The following is a 25,765-nucleotide window of genomic DNA, read 5'->3' on the forward strand; positions in this document are numbered from 1 at the left end:
CATTATCAAGAACAATTCTAGTTAGTCCAAATCAATATATAAAGTGGATTTAATATAGAAATGTTTGAAATACAACTGTTGTTTATTTTTTATGAGAGATTAAAGTGTTATGATTCTTTATACAGGTTGTCTCTTCCTAATTTCATTACACTGATGATGCCCTTCTGTCAATCCTAATTATTTTCCATCCCATATGTTCGGATGAAGATAGAAGTCAGTTTAACACAGACATCACTTCCACCCTTCTAGAATATGTTCTGAATGTACAGACTCAAACTCAAAACAGATATATTCATATTATTTACAAAAAGAGAGTGTTGTGATATGTTGAACATGCTTCTTTTGACATTAACCAACCAATATAGCTTCCATTAAAATTGTGTTTCCATGATGTGGCTTAAAAAGTAGGAACTGATTTGTATTATAGTGCATATAATGGCCATTGGTCCACCTAGCCAACGGCTTACTAAATGTCCATTGTCTCGTCCAATTGTTTCCAGCTTCAAAGCTTAAAAAGCTCTGATAGAAAGGCTTAAATAATTGTTTATGTGTGTAAAGCAAGTGCTGACAACCAAACTATTGGCTCACCTAACCAAAGATCTATTGCATAATATCTTTGTTGAGTGGTATGCATTTATAATTTAATTATTAAAAAGATTAAAATAAATTCACATAGCATCTATATATAGTAGAGGGCTAGTCTTAAAGCTAGCCGTAGAACAGTCGTTCCCAACCTTTTTTTTTTTTTTTGACACGGGACCACTCTCCAACAATAGTACCAAAAAAGTTACAAATCAGTTTTTTGTCAACTTTAGATTTGGTTTGGTTATTTGGGGTGCTAATTCAGAAAATTGCATTGGATAGACCACATCAGCTCTAGTTTCTGATACAGCACATATGCCATCCAGTAGTCGCCATCTGCTCACCCACAGAAAGCCATATTTAATAAGCCTCGGCACTATAAGAGGGTTTCGCAAGACCAGTCACTCTTGTTTCAACAGGGTTGTAATGGTGAGGCCACAGACCATATTTTAGTTCTTGTGGACCACTGGTAGTCCATGGACCACAGGTTCAGAACCACTACTGTAGAAGGCATGTGAAATTGTAATTGTAATTGTTATGTAGTGGCATCGTATCGGTGCCCATTGTAAGCCGTCCTAAGTCCCCCTTTGGGAGTAGAGAAGTGATGGGGTAGAAATACCTGAAATAAATAAATAAATAAATAAATAAATAAATAACATTGTCACTTTGGCACATATGTAATGATGATATTGACGCCTGAATTTACTTTTAATTCTTTTTTTAAAAAAGGTTAAGCACAACAAACATATATCTAAAGAACAAGTGGCAACTCTATTATTATAAAATGGGCTGAAGCAACTCAGTGCTTCTTCTACCTGCAGCACAGACCTTTCTAGAATAAAGAATACGGCCCTGACACAAGAAATAAATAAATCTGATTTGTCTGTTGGTCTACAAATTCAGTTAACATTTGCTATGTCTATTAGTGAGGACTGTGCTGGTTTTGGACTTCTGGCATGTAGATTTCTCTATTTCAAGCAAAAATGTACATACTATCAAATCAACATTTGAAGCAATGGGTGTTAATGTGTTTATGATGCATTTATTTTAGTCTCTATTTTAGTGACTCATTTTTAATGAATACGTTCAGAATCAAAAACAATAAAAAATCTCATGGCATCTTGAAAACTAGAACAGTTATTATAGTATGAATGTAAACACAAAGTTCACGATGTAATAAATGTGTTATTCTTTGGTGAACTGTGGGATATCTTTCTGCCTTTGCAATAACAGGGTTACATAGCTATTCATTTGATAGTTAAGCTCACTTATCTACTGAAGTTGCTGGATGTGAGTTTAAGGTAAGGAAAAGTAAAGTGACCCATACATGTTCATAAACTGTACATTGAATTATATCAAACCTATTTCTCTGTATTTACAAATAGCAAAGTAATGGCCTAGTCCAGATTACTAAAGCACCCTACCATAATTTTACATGACAAGTAATATAGAAATTGGGTTGCTGCGAGTTTTCCAGGCTGTATGACCATGTTCCAGAAGCATTGTCTCCTGATGTTTCACCCACATCTATGACAGGCATCTTCACAACCTTTGAGGATGCCTTTCATAGATGTGGGCAAAACCTCAGGAAAGAATGCTCCTGGAAAATGGCCATACAGCCCATAAAACTCATAACAACCCACTGATTCTGGTCATGAAAGCCTTCAATAATATGGAAATGTTTCTAATAAACATATGTCAGCACTGGACCCTGTCATGTGTAGAATAAATTTCAAAATGTTAGGATGGAAAATATTCTCTGAGACTTATTTAATAAGTAATATACGTATACTTCACCGATATAACTCCAACATTTGGCAGCATCACTGCCAACTGTATGCACCCATAAATCATGCAATAACTACATGTGAAAATCAACAAGGAATTAAATGTGTAAGATTAGCATTTGTTATTCCAAATTTTAACTGAAACAGACTTCTCTTTTTCCTGTTTGGAAATATCTTATTATTTTAGAGCAGTTTATATAAGAAATTGAAGTATTTATGAGAATAATTATATGTGTTTGTAAGTTGAAGGAATTTGTTAAAAATTGATGATAACCATGTAAAATTAATTGAAATTCTACTTTCTTTAGATTCATACAAGGTGCTAGTATATCACAATGTTTTGGTTTGTAAAATAGCTCCATTAGGGGAAAACAGCTGTTTTTCAGCACCTTGGATAGCTCTCATGGTGTAATATTCCATTCTCTGGTGGAAGCCATAGTTGTTCCATCTGAAATTATAATACTCCTCAAAATGGAGAAATGAGTGGGTGATCCATAGATTTGATCATTCCCTCTTATTGCCTTGTCTTAGATATTTGGAAAGCAAAAGATTGTCGATAAGCATACCATATCAAGTTGAAAGATAAAGCCTTTTAAAGGACATATATTGATCAAGAGAAGCACGAATAGCAATGAGTGGCTTTCTAAAGCAGGGGTCCACAAACTTTTTAAACAGTTTGGCCCTCTTTTTAAACAGAGGGCAAAACTGTTGGAGGTCCATATTATAATTTCAAAAAAATGAATGAATTCCTGTGCACACTGCACATATCTTATTTGTAGTGCAAAAACACTTAAAAATACAATATTTAAAATGAAGAACAATTTTAACAAAAATAAACTTATTAGTATTTCAATGGGAAGTGTGGGCCTGCTTTTGGCTGATGAGATAGTGTTGTTGTTGTTGTTGTTGTTGTTGTTGTTGTGTGCTTTCAAGTCGTTTCAGACTTAGGTTGACCCTGAGCGAGGGCCGGGTAAATGACCTTGGAGAGCTGTATTCAGCCCCTGGGCCTTAGTTTGAGGACCCCTGTTCTAAAGATTCAATACTCTTGAAAGAAGTGGGTTTTCTGGCTCTGTCTTTTCAAGCGTGATGTATAAAGGAGATAACATGGTCGAAACAGGACTGAGACAAGGATATCATCAATAGCACTCATTTTAAAAATTCAAAATATTTTCTGTTAGTAGAATGTTGAGCACCGCCTATTTTTCAGAAGTTGTCTAGAACCTGGAATATAGAAAAAAAGTTACTGTTAGATAACTAAATAACAATGACAGGTCTCCAAGAGGACTGATACTAATAGATGGGACTAAATTGCAACTGAATTGTCAAATCTGGAAGAAGCTTAATATTGAGGCTTGCCATCCAGACAACACCATTTCTCCTTCTATGTTTTACTTTGATTTGGGGTCCTGAAATAAAATAAAGTTATGAAACCATCTTCCTAGACACTGATAATGGCTAGCTCATGCCATAAAATGGTAGGATGAAAGGTTTACTCTGTTAATCTTGATGAACCTGTTACATTAAAGAAAGGAGGCCTTGCTTCAGGAATATATGTATACATGTTATGATAATTCTAACCCTAATATGCTCTATAATCCAGTGATTTAGTAATTAATATCTGTCCAGATGACCCTTTCTAAGCTTCTCCTGAGCACCGGTGAGACCAAAGCTGTTTAACCAACTTTCTAAGTCGTAATATTACATCATGTCTATATATCTGTTTCTGTGCATGCACAACATGATTGTACAGCTTGTTGGCTTTTTCAAAAGGATAAAGGCAAATCGGGCGTCTGGAATATGCTGGCAAAAAGGTTTGCATCCTGCTGCATTTGTTGACTTGTTTTAGATGCATGGTTTTTTATGCTTTATGGGGATTCTGTATTGATCTGATTCTTGTATGTCACCTTGTGTGCCTTCTAAACGAGAGCTGACTCATAAATAAAAAGGAAAGGCCCTGGTTGAAGTACGTGGGAACATGCTATGTCACTGCATTTGATCTCAATTGCCTAAAATCAAAGTTTGCAGCTAGGTGATGCTTTTCAAGCTAAACCAGTCTCTTTTCTGTTACCAGTATTTCAGATATAGTCTTTTTACCTAAACCTATAAGCTACTCCTAACGTTACTGTCTCAGTGGCAGTAATTAGCAAGGCTGATGACTCTTGTTGCTTCATCAGTCACAGTCCATAGATATTAGAAAAGAGTCTGTTCATGTTCCTGTGTGTGTGTGTGTGTGTGTGTGTGTGTAGTTTAGGCAGTGAAGGGCTTACTATGCCTGGTTATCTTTGCATTTAGTCTCTTTCCATTCATTCAGACAAAGTGTAGTGTGGGCTAGTTAGAAAGAAATCATCATTTGACTCCATGGTTCACCGTGTACCTTTTTCAAATCCGTCGATTCCACTCTGATCCACGTTCTCTTGGATGCGTACGTGCCTGTGTATATGTTTTCTCAACACTATCGCCCACATACTTTTTTTCCATTTTTACCCAGATGCTTTGTGCCAAACTTCCCCAAACACGAGATCTTTAAAAATAGCAGCAACCCATTGAGCTCTGCTTTGAAGATGTTTTTTTTTCTTCCAAAAGTAGTAGGAGAAAAGACAAAAATGTCCATTCTGCTTCAAAAGGTCCTGATTAATCCACTTGAGGATATACAGTGGTGTTCCCTCTCCACCCACACCTATCTTTCAACCTCAATGTTTATTTTTCCTGCCTGTATTTGTAATCTGGATCTTTGTAGACACATTTTTTTAATGGAGAAGAGGGGAGGGAGTACATGTGTACATCTCTTTGCCAAATAAAACTCTACCTTTGTCAATAAGACCATTTCCTTTGGGCTGAATAGTGTTGAGTAGAGAGACATTAGTACCCTCTGTTTATGTGTGTTTACGTGTGAGTGTGTGTGTTCCACTATAACATCATATTGAGTCTTGTGCGTAGAGACCTATAGCAGTATTATAATTTTTAATTGCAATTTCATTTGTTCTTTTGCCTCTCCCCCTCCTCCCCCTCCCCTCTAATCTGGATCATTGCTCTCTGTAGCTGATTCCGTGGGAGACCAAGCAGAGTGCGTGGGTGCAGAATATAGAAAGCCAGAGCCATAGAATCTGTTATTTGCGTCACTCTAGGAGACAGGGCTGTTTGCCTGACAAATATACAGAATTAATCCTAGTTTTATCAATATATGGCTTTTGCTACTGTAGCCCAATAAAAGTGTGAGCCGGGTGTGCTGTAGCTGAGCCTCTGCAAGGATAGGGAAACATTATTTTTCACCAGATTTCTCAGTGTGTGGGTGAGCTAGTAGAAGGGAGGGGCTGTTAAAATGCGGCCAACACTCCCCTCTTGTTTGCTTGACAAATATGCAACATCTCAGGGTTTCTCTCCCTGTCCCTCTCCATTTCTCTGCTATATCAAAATACAGAAAGGTGGGGGAGTTTGGGAGCTGTCCCACTCCCTGCACAAGGCTTCCCTGCACATTCTGCTTTGCAACTCATTTCTAAGATGTGCCTGTGTATTTTAAAACACACCCAGATCCTTGCATGCCCTTTCAACACCTTTGTCTCCCCTCCCTTCCATGCCCCCACTTTGCACTTGTGTTTGTCTGTTTTCATATGTGTGTGTTGTGTATGGACACAAGAGAATGCAGCCCACCCCCCAAAAGATGTGGGTCTTGCTAAGCAACCCCCTCCCCCGGATTTGAAGTGCTTCTCTGCAAGCACAAAGCTCTAAGCACAGACATCTTTTATGATGAACTGGAGCCTGGGAAGAGGAGACTCTGAACGTGACGTCAATAGCTGATAACTGACGCAGCCTCGCAAAGGAGTCTCAGGCTGGCTTCTTGCAGCCTGCAAGCCTTAATGGTTCTATTTTTTCCCCATCTTCCCTTCGTAGTGAATTACTAGAACGCAATCGGGCACACACACAGGCACGTTTCTCAAAGTGTGGGTGCGTGTGCCTGCCTCCTTGCCTCTGTGTGGATGTGGGTATTTATAGATTCTTTATTCTCCAGACAAAGGAGGGTGTTGTTGTTGTTGTTGTTTTTAAAAAAACAGAAAAGCAGGAGGGAGGGAGAAAACAAGACTGTTAAAAACAACCTTTCCTTGTGCTGAGTGTAAGTCATTCTGTGCAAGGCTCTCTCTCTCTCTCTCTCTCTCTCTCTCTCTCTCTCTCCTTCCAAGCCACCTGCCTTGAAAGCCACCTTTGTGTGGGCTGGGTCCGTAGCGCCTGGCTGTGTGTGTGTTTGTGTTATTGTTGGATATTTCAAAACCTACTTTATAAAGACATTGCATGAGGAAAGGAGCAAGGGTGCTTGCAAGGCAACAGGCAGGCAGAGTCACACTTCGTGGGCAGGGGGGAGGGCAAGGTTGAGCAATAGGGCAATATGGAAAGCGATCAATGTCACCCTTCGAAATTACCTGCAACATTGCACCTCAAATCATTCTAAATGACGGAGAAAGAAGCCGGGGGGGGCTCCGGGTGGGAGGCTTCAGGTCCATTCCATATTTTGGACGCAACGTTCCAGCGAAATGCCTTTGTGTGGATTCCCCCCCCCCCTTTCTCTCTCTCCCTAGCACTTGCTAAAAATAGCACCAGGGTTTTGATCGCGTTCCAGAAATAGACAGAGAGTTGTACTTGTATATAAACGCCAGCGCGGGTGGAAGAAAACCTGGACATCACCGCAGTCTCTTTTCCCAACTACTGTCTGGAAATTAATTGTTGGATTTTCCCCCTTCTCTCTGTCTGTATGTTCTCTTCCCCTCCCCCCCCCCGGAAACCCCCTCTTCTCCACCCACATCACTCCCAATCTCCCCTCCCCCCCCCCCGCAGGTCTCTTCCCCTCCCATCCTCACCAAAGGAGTTCCCGGTTTGGGTAAGTACTCGTAATATTTCTTGTGTGCATGCGGCAAGAGAGGGAGAGAGAGAGAGTGGCGGGGAATTTTCGCCTTGATTTTATGCATGCCTGGGTTTATTTTGTCTCTCTTTCTATTTTTATATCTCGGAGGGGGTGGAGGGAGGGAGGGAAGGAGGGGGGACGTCCTCGTCTGCTTAACGAATTTGGTGCATGCACGGAGCCCAGACGCAGGGAATTCTTGCAGAAAAGGGGAATCACCCTGTCGGTAAATCTCTGAATCAATAGAGCAGCCTGCAACGCCCGCTCTCCCTCTCTGTCGGCGCTAGAGAGCCTCTCTCTCTCCTCCTCCTCCCTCCCCACTTCCCATTTTCAGAAGGATGGCTAGACGCAATCTAATGGCAAGGCTCTTGTATCACGAGAAACAGGGAAATAGAGGGTCCCCCCCCCCTTTCTTTCTATCTATCCTGTGGGTTGCATAAAGAGATTGAGGAATATGCTGACAATGGGACTTGCGCTCTGCCCAGGAGGGAAGGCAAGGCCGCGAGGAGCTGGGGAGCTGTCCGCAGCCCAAGGTGCTGAAACAGCTGGCGCTCGACCTCTAGTCGCCTTGCTGCTCGCCGGGTCCCCTTTCCCCGACACGGGCACCGGTGGGAGGCGGGGGAAGTGGGCCAGTGGGTTGGAGGGGGGTCAAGGAGAAAGCAGCCGGCCCTCCTGCTTCTCTCCTGGCTCCTTTCAAGCGGCCGGGAGCATCCCTTCGGGAGCCAGGTTTTCCCTGCTGGGTTGCGTCAAAGCGCCGCTCTGGTTGGACTCGCCTGCCCTCTGCCCCCACCCACCTCGCCTCCTCCTCCTCCTCTTCTTCTTCCCCCCTTTTCCCGCCTATGCGTTTGAAAGCGCCCACACCTGAGGATGGGGTGTTTCCATAGGTTGTTTGGTTCGGCCTCCTTCTCCTTCTCCCTCCTCCTGGCAACTTGGTTCCCCCCCCCCTCCTTGAAATACCCCCTTGCTCTCCTGGGCGTGTCTGCGATGAGAAGGGGATATCAGGCGCCTAGGGGCTACATTTCCCCCCACACAGGTAGGGAAAAAACTTCCTGACGGTAAGAGCTGCCTCGGAGGATAATTGAATCTCCTCTGGAGTTTTTCAAGCAAAGGCTGGATGGCTATCTGTTGGGGGTGTTTTCATTGGGTGTTCCTGCCTGGGAGGGGATGGACTGGATGGCCCTTGGGATCCCTTCCACCTCTAAGATGGTAGAAAACAGACCTTCGTCCTTCCCCAAAATCCCCGCCCGGGAATCTCTGCTGCCAAAGCTGCCTGCCCTCCTCAGCCAGGGGCCACGCCGGGTCAGAGGCATCCCAACTGGCGCAAAGGCTGTCATCAGAGGTCCCGGAGAGGGAGACCCGGCGCTTCCACGAATCCATTTGTCACTCTGCCACAGCAGGGGAGGGGGAGGGAAGCGGGGGAGGCAGGGAGGCCCTCCCAATGCAAGGAGGAGGGGGAAGAGAAGCACTTTGGGAAGTTGCAGCTTTCCCTCCGCACGAAGTGAAAGGGCGTTGAAGGCAGGTCACGGCGAAAGTTCAGCAGCATGTCTAAACGAGTCCAAGAAGGTCCCTCCACCCTTTCCAAGGCTGCACCTCACGATTCCTCCAGACCCCCGAGAGAGGGGGAAGGGAGAGGGAGAGAGGGACACGATCAGAAGCAGAGTGGACACATAGGGTTTGCTCCAAGTGGCTGCGAGTGCTTGGAGTCCCAGGCTGAGCCCCCGACTAAGGATGTCCCTGCAAGAGCTAGAGAAGCCCTTCCTTTCCCAGCTCTGCTCCCACCCCGCGGAGTTAACCTGAGGACAAGCAAAGCTCCCACAGGCACGGGGTCTTCCACGCGGGGCGACCTCCAGACGCCCCTGCAGGCACCCCCTGATCCCTCCCGTGCCCCTTGCTTCTCCCCGCTTCCCTCTCATCTCCCCTCCCTCCTGCCCCATCGCCTTCTGCACAAGGCACAAGATTCCCCTCCACTGGATCCTATTAAATAATTCAATGGTGGCGGTGTAATTTCGGTTGCAAACGGCACGGATTTCCAAGTCGTGACTGTAAAAGTGAGTAATGTGTGCTGGCTGCGTCATGGCTCCAGTCACAGATGGGTCCAAACTGAGGAGGAATCGTGACTTCGACTCGAGACGTCCCTTTTCGCCGTGAAAAAGACCATCCAATCCAAACGGCGCCAACGGGGCGGGGGGGGGGGGCAGCCGGACGACTCCTCCAAGCTTGCTGGCTTCTCTTTCTTTCTTTCTTTCTTTCTTTCTTTCTTTCTTTCTTTCTTTCTTTCCTTCCTTCCTTCCTTCCTTCCTTTTCTTTTTGCTTTCCCATCCGCATGTATGTGCTCAGTGTGTATGAGAGAGAGAGTGAGTGCAGCAGACCCATGGAGAGAGGGATAAAAATAGACCCACACACACATACACACGCACCCGCCCGCAACAAGTTGCAGAAGCAGGGAGGCGGGCAGGAAGGAGTTAAATCCCGGGGAAATCTTCGGCACTTAGTGAGATCGTGACCCTCCCACACACTACAGGAGTTTATACATACCTGGAGGATGGAGGGCTGCGTTGCCGCCACGAGTTTCTTTCCAACCCCCCCCTCCCCATAGAGAAAACACACACACACGCCCCATAACACACACGGAGAGGCAGGCAGGCAGGCGGGCAGGAGGAGGGCTGGAGGAGAAGGCTTGCCTGCGCCTCCGAGGAAGGAAAAGACCCCGTCCTGCTCCAGGCGCCAAGGAGGTAAGTGAAGCGAGGAAGAGGAGGGGAGGGAGGGGAGAGGAGGGAGGGGGGGAGGGAAGGAGCGAAGGAAGGAGGGGGCTCCCAACTTTGTGGCGTCCTCCTCTCGCCCCCCAGGCCGCTTCCCCGAAGGTCCTCCAAAGCAGAGCAAGTTGGGAGCGAATCCGCAGCAGCAGCAGCAGCAGCCTCCGCCGCCAGAGCAGTACTTGAAGGCAGCGAGGAAGCCGGCGGAGCTCAGAAGGCGCGTGCTGCTCGGCCAGGAGGCGGCTGCTCCTGCTCCTGCTGCTGCTTCTGCCAGAGCCGAAAGGAGGACGCCACCGGGAAGGTAAGGAGATGGGGCTTGGAGGAGGTTGCGATGCGGAGGGGACGCAGGGGCAAATAGGGGAAAGGAGGGAGAGGAGAACTTCCCAGCTTGGTCTGCTTTGGAGGCAGTTGCTGCTGCTTCTCCTCTTCTTCTTGCTGCCTCTTGAACTTTTGCCCCGCAGCCCCAGTCCCAAAGCGGCGAGGGTTTTCCTTCCTCGCTCCCGTCCCCCAGCAGAGTTAGTTCAGCGCAACTTTGAGCGCAGAGGGGCGGGGGGGGGGGTATCAGCACCCCTCCGTCTTTGGAGATCTTGAGATTGGTTTGCCAGGCAGGGAGGAAAGGCACAAGGAGCGGACGGTGCGCCCCCCCCCTCTCCCCGCCTGGGGTCTCTCTGAGGGGCCACCCAGCTACTCGCTCACTCACCCACCCAAGGTCTCTTTCCCCGGCTGGGGTCCCTCTGAGGGACCATTCAACTACTCGCTCACCCACCCAGCCCACCCAAGGTCTCTTTCCCCGCCTGGGGTCTCTCTGAGGGGCCATCCAGCTACTCACTCACCGAAGGTCTCTATCCCCACCTGGGGTCTTTCTGAGGGGCCACCCAGCTACTCATTCACCCACCCACCTACCCAAGGTCTCTATCCCCTCCTGGGGTCTCTCTGAGGGACCACCCACCCACCAACCCACCCACCCTTCCAAGGGATCAGGCTCGGCCACAGCCTGGCTGCCCCGAGTGGGGATGTCTCTCCGTGGGGAGAGGAGCGGGAATCCAGGGCAAACTCCACTTTGGACTTGGCGCCCTTTCTTTCCCTGCGCCCCACACGGCCCTTTCTTTGCCTGCCCTTCTGTTGCGTGTCTGCTTTGCGTGTGGTTCGCTTTGGGAGCCGGAGTTTCCCCACTTGCTACTCTCACCCAACTCGGTGCCTGCCTATTTACCCCGCTTCGGACCCCCTTTCCATGTCTTGCCCCGGGACAAGAGTCAGGAGTCCGGTCCAAGGCAGAGAGAGCCCCGCTTGGGAACGTGCCTCTAGCCTGGGGTTGGTTGAATAATTCGAAATGGAAAGGTTTCTCTCTCTCTCTCGCTCGCTCTCTCTCTCTTCTGGCCCCTCCCTCCCGTGTTGGAGGAGAGGGGAGGGGGGGAGAGGGGAGGGGGTTTGGAGCGGCAGCCCGGCGAGGCGCCTCCTGATTGGCGAGTGACGATTTTAGCCCGCACCAATCATCGCCGGGCCTGGTCTCTATTTATTTAGCGCTCAGGGGGAGAGTTTTCTCTTTACGCAGCGTCGGGGCTCAGCGCCGGAGCCTTGGCTGGGAGCGGATCGGTGGAGGGGTGTGCGGGAGGAAGGGTCGGACGGAGGGAGGGGGCAGCGCCTTCCCGGCTCTGGCGGAGGAGCCCCTGAAACCGGGGCCCTTGGTGGGGAGGGGGAGCCCGGGCAGGGACACCCCACCCACTGCCTCACCTACCTGCCTGCCTGCCTGCCTCCCGCGAGTGGCCTCTCTTTGGGCTTGGTCTTGCAGTGGGAAGGAAGGGATGGAAGGATGGATGGATGGATGGACGGACGGTGGGCGGCTGCAGGGGCAGAGATCGCGCCCGGTTTGGGGTGGAGGTGTGGGGGGCGGGGGGGGGAGGGAGTAGCCTCCGTGGATCTCCATCTCCTGTATTTTTACCATTTCCTCTCGCTGCGGATGGATGGCTGTAGGAAGACTTTGTCCTTCGCGAATCTTTTTGCGGTCTGGGCTTGCTGTATATAAATACCTAGCCGGGAAGCCCTTACCCCAAAAAGCATTCGCGGAGGGCGCTTTCGCCGAAGGAGAAGCAGCAGCAGCAGAAGCAGAAGCAGCAGCGCCAGAAGCAGCAGCAGCAGCAGCGCGACCGCCGAGCCCTGGACTTATTCCCATGCCTTCCTTTCCCCCTCTGTCACCCCACGACCTCTCCATCCCCTTTCTCTCAGTGTGCGTGTGTGTGTGCATAGATATACATGTATGTGTGTATGTGTTTGGGGAGGGGGGTGAATTCAACGCCTCCCCCTCCCTTCCTCCGCCTTCCCCACAGTCCTTTTTCTAGCCTAACTTTCTCCAAAATCGACTGGTGCTCTTCTTTTCTTTCTCCCCTTCGGATGCTACTTGAGGCTGCTTCGTGAAATATATATATATATATGCACAGAATAAAATGCAATAAAACTTTTCTCAAAGTTTGGTGGGCACCCCTTGGGCGGCGGGAAGGGGCGTGAGAGGCTGGCCCCCTCCCCTCCCTTTCTGCCCCGCCGGGTCCGGGTCTGGTGCTGCCCTGGAGCCGAGGCGAAGGAAGGAGAGAGAGAGAGAGAGGTCGGGGTGGATTGCCAACGGGAGTGGGTGGGGATGCTCGGGAATCACCCCATAAATAACAGGGAGGGGAACGCTCACGAATCAGCCGCGGTTGGGGCGGGGGGAGAAGAGGGAGGGAGGGAGAGAAACTGCCTTCTCGGTCTCCCCACCCGCCACCCCCCGGCTCACTTCCAACCACCTTTGAGGCCACTTCCAGCCCTCTGATTGCCCAAGTCGGCCTTTTCTCAACTGGAGGGGGGTCCGATCGAGGCAAAAAAGGTCACATCGCGGGGGGAAAGCCGGCCGAGGCGTTGCTTTTGGGCGAGGGACTGGGTGGCAGCGAGCGAGCGAGGAAGGAAGGAAGGAAGGAAAGAAGGAGCTCAGCCGCCTCAGCTGTCTAGCACTGAGGAGGGAAAGTGCCTGCTCTCCGCTTCCTTTTTTTCCTTTTGGCCATCTCCACACACACACACACACATAGGCAGACAGATAGACAGGCAGACAGACACAAAGTGGCGAGGCGAGTTGGACCAGGTAGCCTTGCCTCCTCCTTGGTTTCCCCTCTTTGGCTGCTAAGGAGCAAGTCGGATTTGGTGGGCCTCGGAAAGCAATAAGAGAGGGAAATCGCACTGGGAGGGAATGGCTGGTATTCCTCTCCCCTCCAACCTTTCTGGGAGAGAAATAAAGGGAGGACGGGGCCTTCAAAGCACCTCCAAAGCCCTCAACTTGGCGCCCAAGAGTCCCCGAAGGAAGCCGTTCCTCCTTCCCAGTGAAGGACCCCTGTTGTCGCAGTCGAAGGGCCTGTCGGCCGCCCCAAGCCTCCCTGGCAAAGGAAAGGAGCCCGGAGGGACAGGCCGACCCCCGCCCCCTTCTCCCCGGGAGAGCCCGTCCCTTAGGCAAGCCCGAGGCGCCCCAAGCAGAGAAAGGGCCCGCGAGAGTTTCGTGGAGGCAGTGGAGGAGGCTGCAGGGCGAGTGGCGAGGCCAAGGGTTGAGAGCCAGGCTCAGCTCCAGAGATAAAAGCATGAGGGACGTCCCGGGGATGTTGAGGGAAAGAGTAAAAAGCTGCCAATCGGGCGAGAAGCAAAACAGCCCGGCAGAAGCCCTCCTGGCCCCCTTTCCCCTTTCTCTCCTCGCCTTGGCCCAACTCGTTGGCTTTCAAGCAGATCACTTCTCCACCTGGTTGGGCCTTCTCTCTGCCCAGCCATCAGGACCCCCTATCCACCTTGAAGTAGCCCTGGGCGCTTCTCTGAAGGGAAAACCACCCAGGAAGACTTGGAGGGAGAAAGGAGAAGGACGGGGGTCCCCGAAAGGCCAGCTTTCCTCGGCCTTTGCGCTGGAGAACCCTGGTTTAAGCCAACGGGGAGCGTAGGCCTGACTAGAAGCTTCCTTTGGGGGAAGCCAAGCCGCCCGGAGTGTCTCGAACTGCGTCTCCTTCTTTGCTCTTGGACAGACAGACAGACACCTGTTGCTCCCAGACTAGGGAAGCTCCTCTTGCGGGAATCTCCAAGGCAGGTGAAAAGGGCAAGAGGGGAAGGAAGAACCCTCCCTCCCTTTCTCCCAATCCTGGCTCCTGTCGGGAATCGGGATGCCTCTGCTTGCCTTTCGCCCATCTCGCTCGACGTGAAGGGCAAAAGGGCCAGTCAGGCTTCTCCCTTTCCAGATCCCGTCGATTTGGGCGTCTTCCTCTCCCTAGGAATGGTTTCGAGGCTGGAAGAGGGAGAGGGAGCGGGGCTGGGCTGGGGAGAGAGGCGCCTCTCCCACTAAAGTCGTGATCTCCTTTGTGGAGGGCCGCTCCGCTCCTTGGGAGGACACGTCTGCAGCGCCAGCAAGGCCTTATCCTCCCTCTTTCCCCCCTCCTCTCCTCCCGACGACAAAAACCCTCACGTCCTTGCAGGCAAAGGCTGCGGGAAAGCTGGGGGTGCGTCATAGGGGATGCTGGTGCTTTTCTCTTGCCTGCCTAGCAGGGGAGAAGGGGGGAGGCCTAGCCTGTCGCAGCCCTGCCCGCTTCGCCTCCCTCTTGTTGCCCATCCAGGGAAGCTGGGACCACAGAGCACCACACTGCCTCTCCCTCCCCAACAAAACATTATGATTCATATGTCTCCCAATCTTCTCCATCTGGGGGTTTCGCAAGCCGAGCTGGGAACGATCCCCACAAAGTCGAGACACGCGAAGTGGAAAAGCCAAGCCCAGCGCCCGTCGGAAAATAGAAATGTTGCTTGATATGAAAGGGTGGGGGGACGATGTCCAAAGGGAAAGGGGGCTTTTATGTAAAGCAAGGCCACTCGCACCACTGCTCCTTCCTTCTTACCATTTTTCCCCCACGACGTGTCTCCCTCCCAAGAAGTTTGCCTTTCCCAACCAAAGACCTTTCTTGGGAGGCAGCCTTCCAAGTCCCCCACTAAAAGCAACCCACCTTCTCCTGCCCCGATGTCTTGGGAGTGTTTTGGGAGGAGGAGAAGTCCGCCTTGCCTCGACGGCTTTGCTCACTGGGCCTGCCTTTGTGCTTCTTTGCAGGTGACCCGCAGGAGGGAGATTGAAGGAGAGGCCTTGCGCCGAGACTGAGGAGGAGGAGGCTGTTTGAAGGGAGAGGAGCAGCCAGGACTCGCCAGGTGAGAAACCCTCGCCCACGCACCCGAGGGAAGCACACGCACGGGGACCTTGGGGAAGGGGGGCGCCCACGCCAGTCGCCTTCACGACAAAGGTCACCCGCGCCTTGGAGCCAGGCACAGCAAGACGCCGTGGAGCCAGGCTCAAGAGTGCCCTCGTCCCTGGGGCAGAGAGGGAAACCTCCCAGGGTCGCGACGTGGGCCATTCCGGGGCTCCTTCCTCGCCACAGCCTCCTCTGGTCGAGTTTGAGGCCGGCAAGGAGGGAAGGAGAGAGACAGGAATGGGCGACAGGAGCTAGGTGCGTCTGGGTTGGGAGAAGGCCCAGCCCAGGCCCGTCTATGCATTTAATGTCTATGTATTTAATACAGCTCAAAGCCAGCTTCAAACTGCGACAGGCAGACAACAAACTCCCTCATAAGCATATGAAAGATGGCCCTTCAGGTGCATCAGTGGCCTGTGGTTTGTGGTCTGTGGTCTGTGTTATCCCCACCCAGGCCTCAAACAGGTTTAGGGATTTCCCATGCAATTGGTGTTCTTCAATACCAATTTGAAACTGCATTAAAAGGTCAGTGTAGATGACCCAGGCATGACTTCCACTTCTACAGTTTTGGACTTCCACTCCCACAATTCCTAACAGCCTCAGGCCCTTTCCTTTCCCCCCTCAGCTGCTTAAGCAAAAAGGAAGGGGCCTGAGGGTGTTAGGAATTGTGGGAAGTCCAAAACACCAAGAGGGCTGCAAATATAATATTATAATAATAATGTTATTTTTGTATCACACCACCATCTCCCCAAAGGGACTCAGGTGGCTTACATGGGGACTAAGCCCAGTCAAACAGAGTTAAAATATACACAATAAAATATATACAGTTTGCCCATGCCTGAGATGGCCTCAGAAGTAAACATCTGACTTGGAGGACCACCTGGGTCTCAAGTCTTTTTGAGAATATGTGGGTATTCCATTACAAGCTGCTCCCTTGAAGACAAAGTAGAAAGAAAGATGGCATCTGTGGCACGAGGGAGACAGCCAAGTTCCATTGTTCCACCGCCTTAGGAAAACAATCAGCTATCTTCTATCAAGGACCAGAATCTTCTGTATCCTTTCTTGCTCCCCAGGAACAGAACTGACTTATAAGGTGACCGTCCTTGCAGGATCCAGTCCCCTCAGCCTCTTGTCATTTATGGCAGGATGTCTCCTAGTTCTGGCCCTTTCTTAAAGCCTATTTGTTGTGTCTCTGGGAGATTAGGTCAGGGTTGTTCCTTTGTCTCTCTGCTATGCCCCAGCCCTGGTGGTCCGCTTACCATAAAAAGGTAATAAGAATAAAAGGGGGGGGGGGAGAAGTTTACTCTTCTTAATTTTCCTAGTTCAAGGGAAAATAAAACTAGAATACAGTTAGAGGGGGAGGAGAGACCCAATATCAAAATGATCATGCCCCCACCCCCTTCCAAAGTATTCCATAAAGGCCTTAAAGCAGGTATGGGCAAACTTGGGCCGTCTGGGTGTTTTGGACTTCAACTCCCACTATTCCTAACAGCCTCAGGCCCTTCCCTTTCCCCCCTCAGCTACTTAAGCGGCTGAGGGGGAAAAGGAAAGGGCCTGAAGCTGTTAGGAATAGTGGGAGTTGAAGTCCAAAACACCCAGACGGCCCAAGTTTGCCCATACCTGCTTTAAAGTGTTGTTTTCAGCACCTGCAACCTGTTGCCTGTGTTTGAAGGATGACACACAGTCTAAGACCTGACCCACAGCTTAGATAAAGCCATTAAGAGCAATTTGAGCCCCACCATTTGCTCTTCTTTGAAATGATATTGCTGCCTTGACTTAGAAAGGACCCAATCCTTAGTTTGCCAGAAGGCCATGAAGGAAGAGGGGCTTTTAGACTGAGTTAACAAGGATTAAGGCACACAGGTGGTAAACTCAAGCGGATTTATCCACTAATGTAGTACACAACTGCCAAGCCCACCCCACATTTCTTCAGAGGAAATGACCGATCCCAAGAATAAAAAAACAACAACTATATAAAATTGAACCGTAATCTAGAGTTGAGATCCTGCCCACGGTTCTTCCAATGCGTCTCTACTAAATGAATGAGAACACTTCTCTGGGCCAGACTGCAGTGTGATGTCAGCTAAAGGGAGACTCCTTCATCCTCATGATGTAGTTTCCAAACCTACTATTGAGTAGAGGCAAGAGGCCACTCCCTTGAAGACAACCACGTCAAAATCCCATCACGACTGACTTATATGTGACATGCTGAAACAAGTGGTAGCTATTTGACAAAAAGCAACTCATAGTTTGGTCTTAAAATCTCAAAAAAATTGGTGCATTGTTTCTGTGCAGAAATGCAGACGTGTTTTGAGGACTATCTTGAATTCAAATACATACATATACGTTCTGTTTAGAAAGAAGGATTCAGTTAGTTGCCCTTATTGGCCAGTTTTTTCCCCTCATTGGCCAATTTGAAATCTATGAAGACCAATTAAGTATGAATTTGTAAGTATCCCGGTTTAATAACTTCCTTCAATATATAGTCCAGATGCCTGTATTTGATATTATGAAATGTCAAGTAAGAGATTTGAAGATCTCTGTCTTCTAAAGGAGCCATTTCTATTGTTGCAGTTCGGGCCGAATTGCACAAATGGCAATTAGCCTATAACACATTGACGGAATGTTATTCAGAAAGGTGCTATTATGGTCTGGTGGCACCACAAAGGAGGCTATCTTTGATTTTTTTTCCCCCAACCATTTTGGACCATGCCCCTCTTTATGCTGCGCAGGGATGTAGACATTGCACTGAAATACACCTCTCACACAATTGTACTAAAAATACTTCTTGTATATTTAAGTCCCAAAATAATTATGGGGTCTGCTACCATGCAATACCATGTCCGTGCATGTTTATTTGGAAATCAGTCCTACCAATCAGAATGTGACATACTCCATAAACATGGATATGTGGGACTATAGACTTAGCTGAAGAAGGAATGACCATGTCACGTTGACTGTATCACTTGAGTCTTTTGTGAGGAATTGAATATACACTGCTGTGAGAATATGTGCGGTATATCCTTGTGTTTCAGTAAGACCATGTACTTTTAAATTAGCAGTATACTGGAATTTGAGAAGAGAGGTAAGGGACCAATACCAAGGATTATGAAAGTTGCAATCCCAAATGCATTTACTAAGATAAAGCCCATCTGACGCAGTAGGACAAAGTCAAGATTCATAGCTTTCTGAATATAAAATGTATTTTCACTGTTTTGGCACTCAGTAGGGCTTTCTACAACACAATATGGCCCCATGCACATTGTGTGGTGGGTTCCTGACATTCCTCAAATGTCAGGAATACAGCCTTCAAATCAAATGCCATTTTCTTTTTTTCCTTTGCCCTTTCTCCCCATGCCTAGTTCCCTTTCGTGCATTCAAAGGTGCTTACCACCCCTCCACACACAAAATGCCCATTCATCAATGACACTTGAACTTGTGAAAATGCTCAAAGAAAATTAGAAGGAAGTTGACCTCAAAGCTGAAAATTCACGATCTGTTCACCACAATAGGCTTCTCATAAAATTGATCCAGGCAGCAAAATATGATGGGTGCTCTTACACAGCAGATTTATTTTTGCAACAATCTACAACTGTTTCCCAACGCTGGGATGGCAGTAACATTGTTATCGATGCTCATGGGTCCTCATATCAGACTTGAGAAACAGACCTATTATTGTTATTAGTGACCCTGAAACCTTCTCCATTAAATGATCACGGTTCCCTCCCTCATCCATTCATCCCATCTTGAAGCTTTGATTATTTCCAATCTCATTCATCCAGGGATTCCCTATAAGCCAGATCTAAGGATGACATGGAATAAAATGGGATTGGTTGAGTATAATCATTTACAAGTCAGCATTTATTACAATTTAAAATATTTTCAAACTGGATAAGAGGGCATTTTTTGTTATTGTAGTAGATAGCATTTTTGCATCCCTACTTGAACAAGAAAAGACTAAAATGGCAACTTTGCTTAAAAAATCGATTGAAGAGATTTTGTATCTATTAAACAACAAGTCAGTTTATTTTTATGTTTGCCCCTTTACTCAATAAGAAAACTAATTGTGCATAATTTGTATAGACTGTGCTGTATATATGTGCAATTGTATGGCACATATATACAGCACAGTCTATATAAACGTCTAGGAGATGTTGTGTTTCACAACTTCTCAGATTCTCACAATTGTTAGGTTTCTACAAGACCAAAAGCTGTTACCCTCTATTATTGGTCATGATATAAAAATGCTTAGATGGAGTTATACATCTAAGCTAAGTGACATAAAGGAGATGTTTGCATGCTTTCCAACAATTGACATGGCTTCTTTAGGGAGGCCCACTTGGTACTTTACAAAATGCGTGTGTCTACTTTGTAACATGATTCCCATGCTATGGCGTGTTCTCCTACTTATGCTGACTCACTTTGAGGGAAAGCATAAACAAGGCTTTCTGCAAAATACAATGACGCAACAAGGACAACAAAAACCACGTGTAACTATCACTGGTGGCATCTGGTGGCTTCAAGCATTTTCACCAGATCTTTTATTGCTTCTGTGCTACAAACCATTATGTTTAAAACTCTAAATATTTGCAGAACACCAGCATAAATGCATGGTTTTAAACATAATGGTTTGTAGCAACAGGAGCAACAGAAGATGTGGTTTAAATGTTTGGTAAGGTTCAAGATATAAGCTGTAAAATGAAGATTTTTATTGCAAGTAACATAATACCTGGGTACATGGGATTTGGAAAAAGAACCAAGCAGATGCTGTAGGGAATAATCCACTTTGGGGGGGGGGGGAATTAAGCTATCTCTTTATTTTCTATATTGATTTTTTAAAGACTTAGGCCCCTTCTACACAGCTGAATAAAATCCCACATTATATGCTTTGAACTGGATTATATGGCTGTGCGGACTCAAATAACCCAGTTCAAAGCAGATATTGTGGGTTTTTCTGCATTGATATTCTGGGTTATATTGCTGTGTGGAAGGGCCCTAAAGCTCAGGAAAAAGATACCTTCCCTGATCCAACCACTCCTGATCAGATGTAATTTAGAAATTTCAAAATAGTTTAATTGCTGGGCAGGCCGCTCATGCATATTTAATTCATAAGGCTGTGTATATACATACATGCGTGTGTGTGTACATGCACACATGCCTACCCAGCCACTCAGTAATTAAACTAGAGTGTAATTGTAATTGTATGGAGAATATTTTGCTAACTTTTAAAAAACTCCATAGTTTCATATCTAACATGAAATGCTGTTAAGATTGTCTTTTTAATTACTCAGCGTAAACAATTGCATCAATTTAGCTGTATATTTTATTTACTATCTATTTATATACCACCTTTCTCACTCCAGCGGGGGACTCGAGGTGGTTTACAACATACAACATAGGGTTGAAGACGATCTTTATCTATTTAACTTTGTCTTTGTATTCATAAAGAAAAAAATCGTAGGCACAACAAAACCTTTGTCCTTTTCATATGATTTTCCCATGGAGTTTGGCTGGATCCATGGTAATGTTCCAAAATGGCTGCTAATCTGATATGAATCCCTTCATGGAATCAGGGAGTTAATTTCCAGTGCCATTCAGGGGGAAAATAGTGTCCACATGCATATTTCTGCAAACAATAATAATTATGTAATATTGTTACAGGCTGCTACACGTAGGCATCCATGTTCCAAATCCCAGACAAAGCTATCTTTCCTTTTATTCTTAGCTGAAATGTACATTTTCGCCTGCTTCTTCCTCCTGACATCTTCAACATTCCTGAAGGTTTTTATTTTAACTTTTTGCTTCCTGAGTCCATTTTGTTTAACCCACCATGGAGAGAAAATAGTTTTCCCATGAAGAGGCATAATTGTTTTCCCTATAGAAGTCATTCTGTGCTGTTGTTTTTTCTGTGTGCTTGAGGCTGGCAAGGCAATAGGAGCAGAAGGCCTTCCTCAAGAGGTACAAGTAGGAAGCCACTATTGAGCACTGGCTGTTTACCAGATACAAATCTGCCCAAATTTCTTAGAAGATCAATGCACAATTAAATTTTGGCAAAAACAGCATTATGATCAAACACAGGGGTGGTTCTCTTTTTCTTTACTAAATTAAAAAAAGGGGTAAACATGAAATAATTTGGGGGTAAGCGGTGGTTCATATTTCACTAATACAGAGTTAAATGCTATATTTTGCTCCTGGAGTCTAAGGGGGGAAACTGAAACAAAATGTCTCAGGTATTTTAATTTTTATAATGCAATATATCTATTAATGTTTACATTGAACAATGACAATGGATTTTTTCTCAAACAGAAAAAAATTACATCTTTTGAAATATATACGTTGTGTTCCATTTCTCATATAAAAGTCCATTTGGATATAAACTGTCCAGTGAAACATATGCAAAACCAGCATTATCTCTTTAAGAAGGGCTGTGGCTCACTAGCAGAGTTCTTGCTCTGCTTTTCTAGTCAACTCATGACACCTCGCAATACGTCTGGCAAGTCTCATGTATGAAAACCATAGAGAGCCACTGTTTGTGACCAGATCAGTGTAAACACAGACAGTTCGGTTTAAATTGGACCTGTGGCCACAAGTGAATATTAGGAAATTTCATGTAATCCTAATGCTTTAGCACCTCTGGTGTCATATCCTGTGACTTCCTCTCCCAGATTTTTATCTGTATGATAACTGTTCAAAGTACTAGATGTCGAGAGAAAGTGGCAGATCTCAGTGAGCTTCAGATCTCAAAGGGGGTTTCTCCCCACTCTTAGTCTGACACTCAGATTGCTATATCATAAAGCAAAAAGATTTGGGATCACTATTCACCCTTATTTTGTTGTTTTATAATAATAATAATAATAATAATAATAATAATAATAATAATGCTTTACATATAGGCTGCCCCAAGGGAACTCAGTGCGGTTTCCAGACAAAAAAAAGGCAAACATTTAGTATCTTGGTAAAAAAAAAACCCATATATATAAGTCAGTACGAAATAATATTGTTATAAATTAATAGTTACTAAGCCAGAAATTAAATTAATAATTAAATAAACATAGTTATCTAGACAAACACATGAATGCCATAAATAATCCTCTTTAAGATGTTGGATACTTTTTGGTAGAGGAAGGAGAAACCTTGAGAGCACACATGTGTTACTCTCATTCAAAGCCAAGCAACAAGGACATAAAGATTGGTCTTTCTCCCACAAAAAGCAATTGCCCTTTGTATACTTGTAGGTGCTTGGTGTCTGCTGAGTTTTGGTTCCAGAATCCCCCACCATGGGTAACACAATTTGTGGATATTCAAATCGAATTATATGTAGTGGCATAGTGAAATAGTGTCCCTTATATAAAATGGCAAAATCAGAGTTTGCTTTTTGGAATTTAATTTTTTTCCCAGTCCATAGAGGGTAAAATTCGTGGATCCAGAAACCATGGATATGCAGGGCTGACTGTAAGGTATTTTACTGAATAATACTGAAAAACCCACACAAAGTTTTTTAGCACTCCGTAATGAACCAAACCTAATTAAGCAGCCAACCAGTAATTTTGTCACAGGACCCAGTATATAATGTAATCATTGTTAAATTTACGCAAATATCTTGTACATCCCATAAAAGATGCAAAATACCAACAACAAAAATGCTGGCGTGTTAAATTTCTTACTACCCAATGTGAAAAATCATCTGCATTTTCTGATGATGTCTTTAAAATCTAGTTAGTAATAATAGTCCCCATTGAAGAATTGCTGATGTTCCTCCTCCCCTGCCTTAATATAATTAATTGGCCTAATCCCAGATTATGTAATATTATATGCAGGGGGGGGGGGGGGAAGTTCCTTGACCAAATTTGTGCTGGATTAACATTCTCATTTGGCCTGTATATTGGTTGTGGATGGCTCTACTTTTATAAAAAGCCTGCATATGTCATCCGTTGTTACTAAATGAACGGTGCCGACATTACACCAGCAAAATGCCTGCCGTTATGTTAACTGGCGTGGTCTCCTGATATCTGCTAGTTGTTGGGTCCAGGATCAACCCCCACAGATACCAAAGTCCCATTATATACATAAAGAGCATCTCTTATAAAACAACTCAAATAAGTTCTGGAAAGGGTGCAAGGATTGATGAAATTGCAGGAGGCTACAGCAGAGTATACATACATATTTGTGCTCAGCATATGGCAAAATCAAGAATAGTTTTTTTGGGGGAAATATTTTTGAGCTGTGGTTGGTTGAATTTGTGGATGCCGAACCTGTGAATTTGGAGAAGGAACTAATGGGTTTGGTACTTGTACTCATACCAGGGATTCCCTGCAATTACTGGCAGCCATTCATCTCTACGGGAGAAAGTCACATTTGGGAAAACCCAAGATTGCTGGAGGATTTGGGCCACTGTTTTTTTAAAAAAAACCATGGATGTTTCAGCTCTGAAAGGAAAACCTAATGTGTCATCCTTGGACAACAATCAGCTAGGTTAAAAATGGATTCCTGCTTGACATACTGGGGTTGGAAAAAAGGAAGATTTGTAAAAAGAAGTCTAAATTAATGAGGAAAAACTCACAACCAAGAAGATTCAAGCTTATACACACACACACACAACCTCATCTTGTTTATTTTTGCAGTAGACCGAGGGCATACCCTTCAAGGTTGTGTGGTAGCTTCTGGCTACTTTAAACTTCCCAGGTTGTCCTTCCTGCCCAGGAAAGTAAAAGTAAAAGTGTACTCTCTTTCCTGTAAGCAAAGGCAGTTTCTTTTTAAAAATAGGATCCACCCTCTTTACAGAGGGGTCTTTCTGATTGGTGTAAATAAGTGTGGTTTCTCACAATATGGCTCTTTTCATTTTGCCAGGTTTTGCTGGTTGCTCCCTTGTGTCTGCTTGTTCCATTCTTTTGTGGGGCTGTTTGCTGTGATTTCTTGGATTTTCATTGAGGTTGTTCAAAAATTGTTTTTACATGGGGGTGCAGTTTGCTGAGGTCTGAAGGGTAAATTATCTCCCCTCTGATTTACAAAAAAAAATGTTTTTAGAGTTTATTGTGCTGTCACGAAGGTGCCATTGCACTAAGCCCTATAAAAGAATTGAAAGAGGGAAGGATACTTGATCGTTGTCTCTTAATTATAAAGAAACCCACTTGCGGTTGGGGACAAAATGTTGCACATAATGCTAACAAAGTAACCAAGGAAACCAGAAAAAAAATCATTTTTATATATAAAAAAAACCCCAACAAAACTCCAACAGCAAGTAGTTTTACTACAACTTCTCATCATATTTGCCCATCTCAGGAAGGTCACTGTTAGATATGTTTTAAAGGAAATCAAGCTGTTTTCACAACCAGAACCCACTGGCTGTTAGCCATTTTTTATTTTTTCCTTGAAGGATGTTGGGAAATCTGTGAAGCCCCAATGGGCCCCTGAAAACCACCACAGCAGCCCCCCTATACTAGAATGAAGTGGGACTTTGAGACCTGGCTTTCATACAGGCAAGTTGCTACTCAGACATACAAGTGAATAACACGATACTTAATAGCTATTATGGGCCTAGGCTTCAGTTGTGGCTGCACTGCAACTAACAGATCTTGGGTGCCATGAAAGAACACTGAAAAGATAGAGTGGGTGACATACCGATCTAATGCATGTAACACAATCTGCAGGACTTTTGGAAAATATTTAGACTGCCTGAAGAAGAACAGCAACAGCATTGAGTCTGCCCAAGTCAAAGGCACATAGCACCCAATGCCAGCTTCCCTTTTTGGGGGTATAGCACTCAGAAAAATCTGTGAGAACTGTTCCTTATGTCTAACAGTAAAAATACACAAATAATATACAAAAAGACTAAATACTTACTCCTCACAGATCTGTTGCCCAGTGAGAGAGCTAATCTGTGGAAGTTCCACTGAAATGAAAAGGAGCTTTGCAAATACCCTTGCAGTGTTGCCCTTCATTTCAATGAGGCCTATACAAGAGAACCTCTATATGGTTTGTTTACTGTCATAGACATCCATTCGTTCCAATGAGGCCTGTGCAGGAGAGCTTCCGTATTGTTTGTTTACGGTCATAGATGTCCATTCATTTCAACAAGACCTGTGTAGGACAGCTTCCATATTATTTGCTTATTACTATAGATATTCATCTATTCATTTCAATGAGACCTGTGCAGGAAAGTTTCCACATGGCTTGTTTACTGCCCTGGGACCTATTGTGAGGGAGAGGTTGAGGACTCAAGTAAGTAGAACAAATTGGAAAAGTATCTTGCTCTTGGAAAGGTGATTATTTTAAAAACCTGTTTTGCATCAAACTAGGGACCCTTGTTAAAAAAAAGAAACTATGTTCACCTAGCCACCCATGTATCCATTCACCAAAACTTCTGATGCAGCGTTCTCAAGGCTTTGGGGTCTATAAAAGCCTAGCACCAAGGCATAGAAAGAGCAGAGACAATGAATAGACTCAAGAGGCAGAGTATGTTTATTTTTCTTCTCTCTTTTCATTCCCTCTCCTGCTTTTCCTTCTTTCTCTTCCCATTCTTGACTCAAAACATTGTTT

At 45.8% G+C, this 25,765-nt stretch overlaps 1 long non-coding RNA gene across 9 annotated transcripts in view; it reads left to right on the forward strand.

Moving 5' to 3' along the window:
* Positions 1–6,164: 6,164 nt before the first annotated feature.
* Positions 6,165–25,765, forward strand: part of LOC132768525 (uncharacterized) — a 105,377-nt gene continuing 85,776 nt past the window's right edge. For 7 of the 9 annotated variants that reach the window (XR_010908960.1, XR_010908958.1, XR_010908965.1 and 4 more), the window contains exons 1-3: positions 6,165–6,345; positions 7,194–7,236; positions 15,097–15,191. This is a non-coding gene — a long non-coding RNA (uncharacterized lncRNA). Of the gene's footprint in view, positions 6,346–7,193; positions 7,237–9,487; positions 9,990–10,107; positions 10,312–15,096; positions 15,192–25,765 lie in introns of those variants that run through there. The other 2 variants (XR_010908962.1, XR_010908959.1) reach the window with 2 other exon arrangements.

Source organism: Anolis sagrei, chromosome 1 (assembly GCF_037176765.1).
Source record: "Anolis sagrei isolate rAnoSag1 chromosome 1, rAnoSag1.mat, whole genome shotgun sequence".
Classification (NCBI taxonomy): Eukaryota; Metazoa; Chordata; class Lepidosauria; order Squamata; family Dactyloidae; genus Anolis; species Anolis sagrei.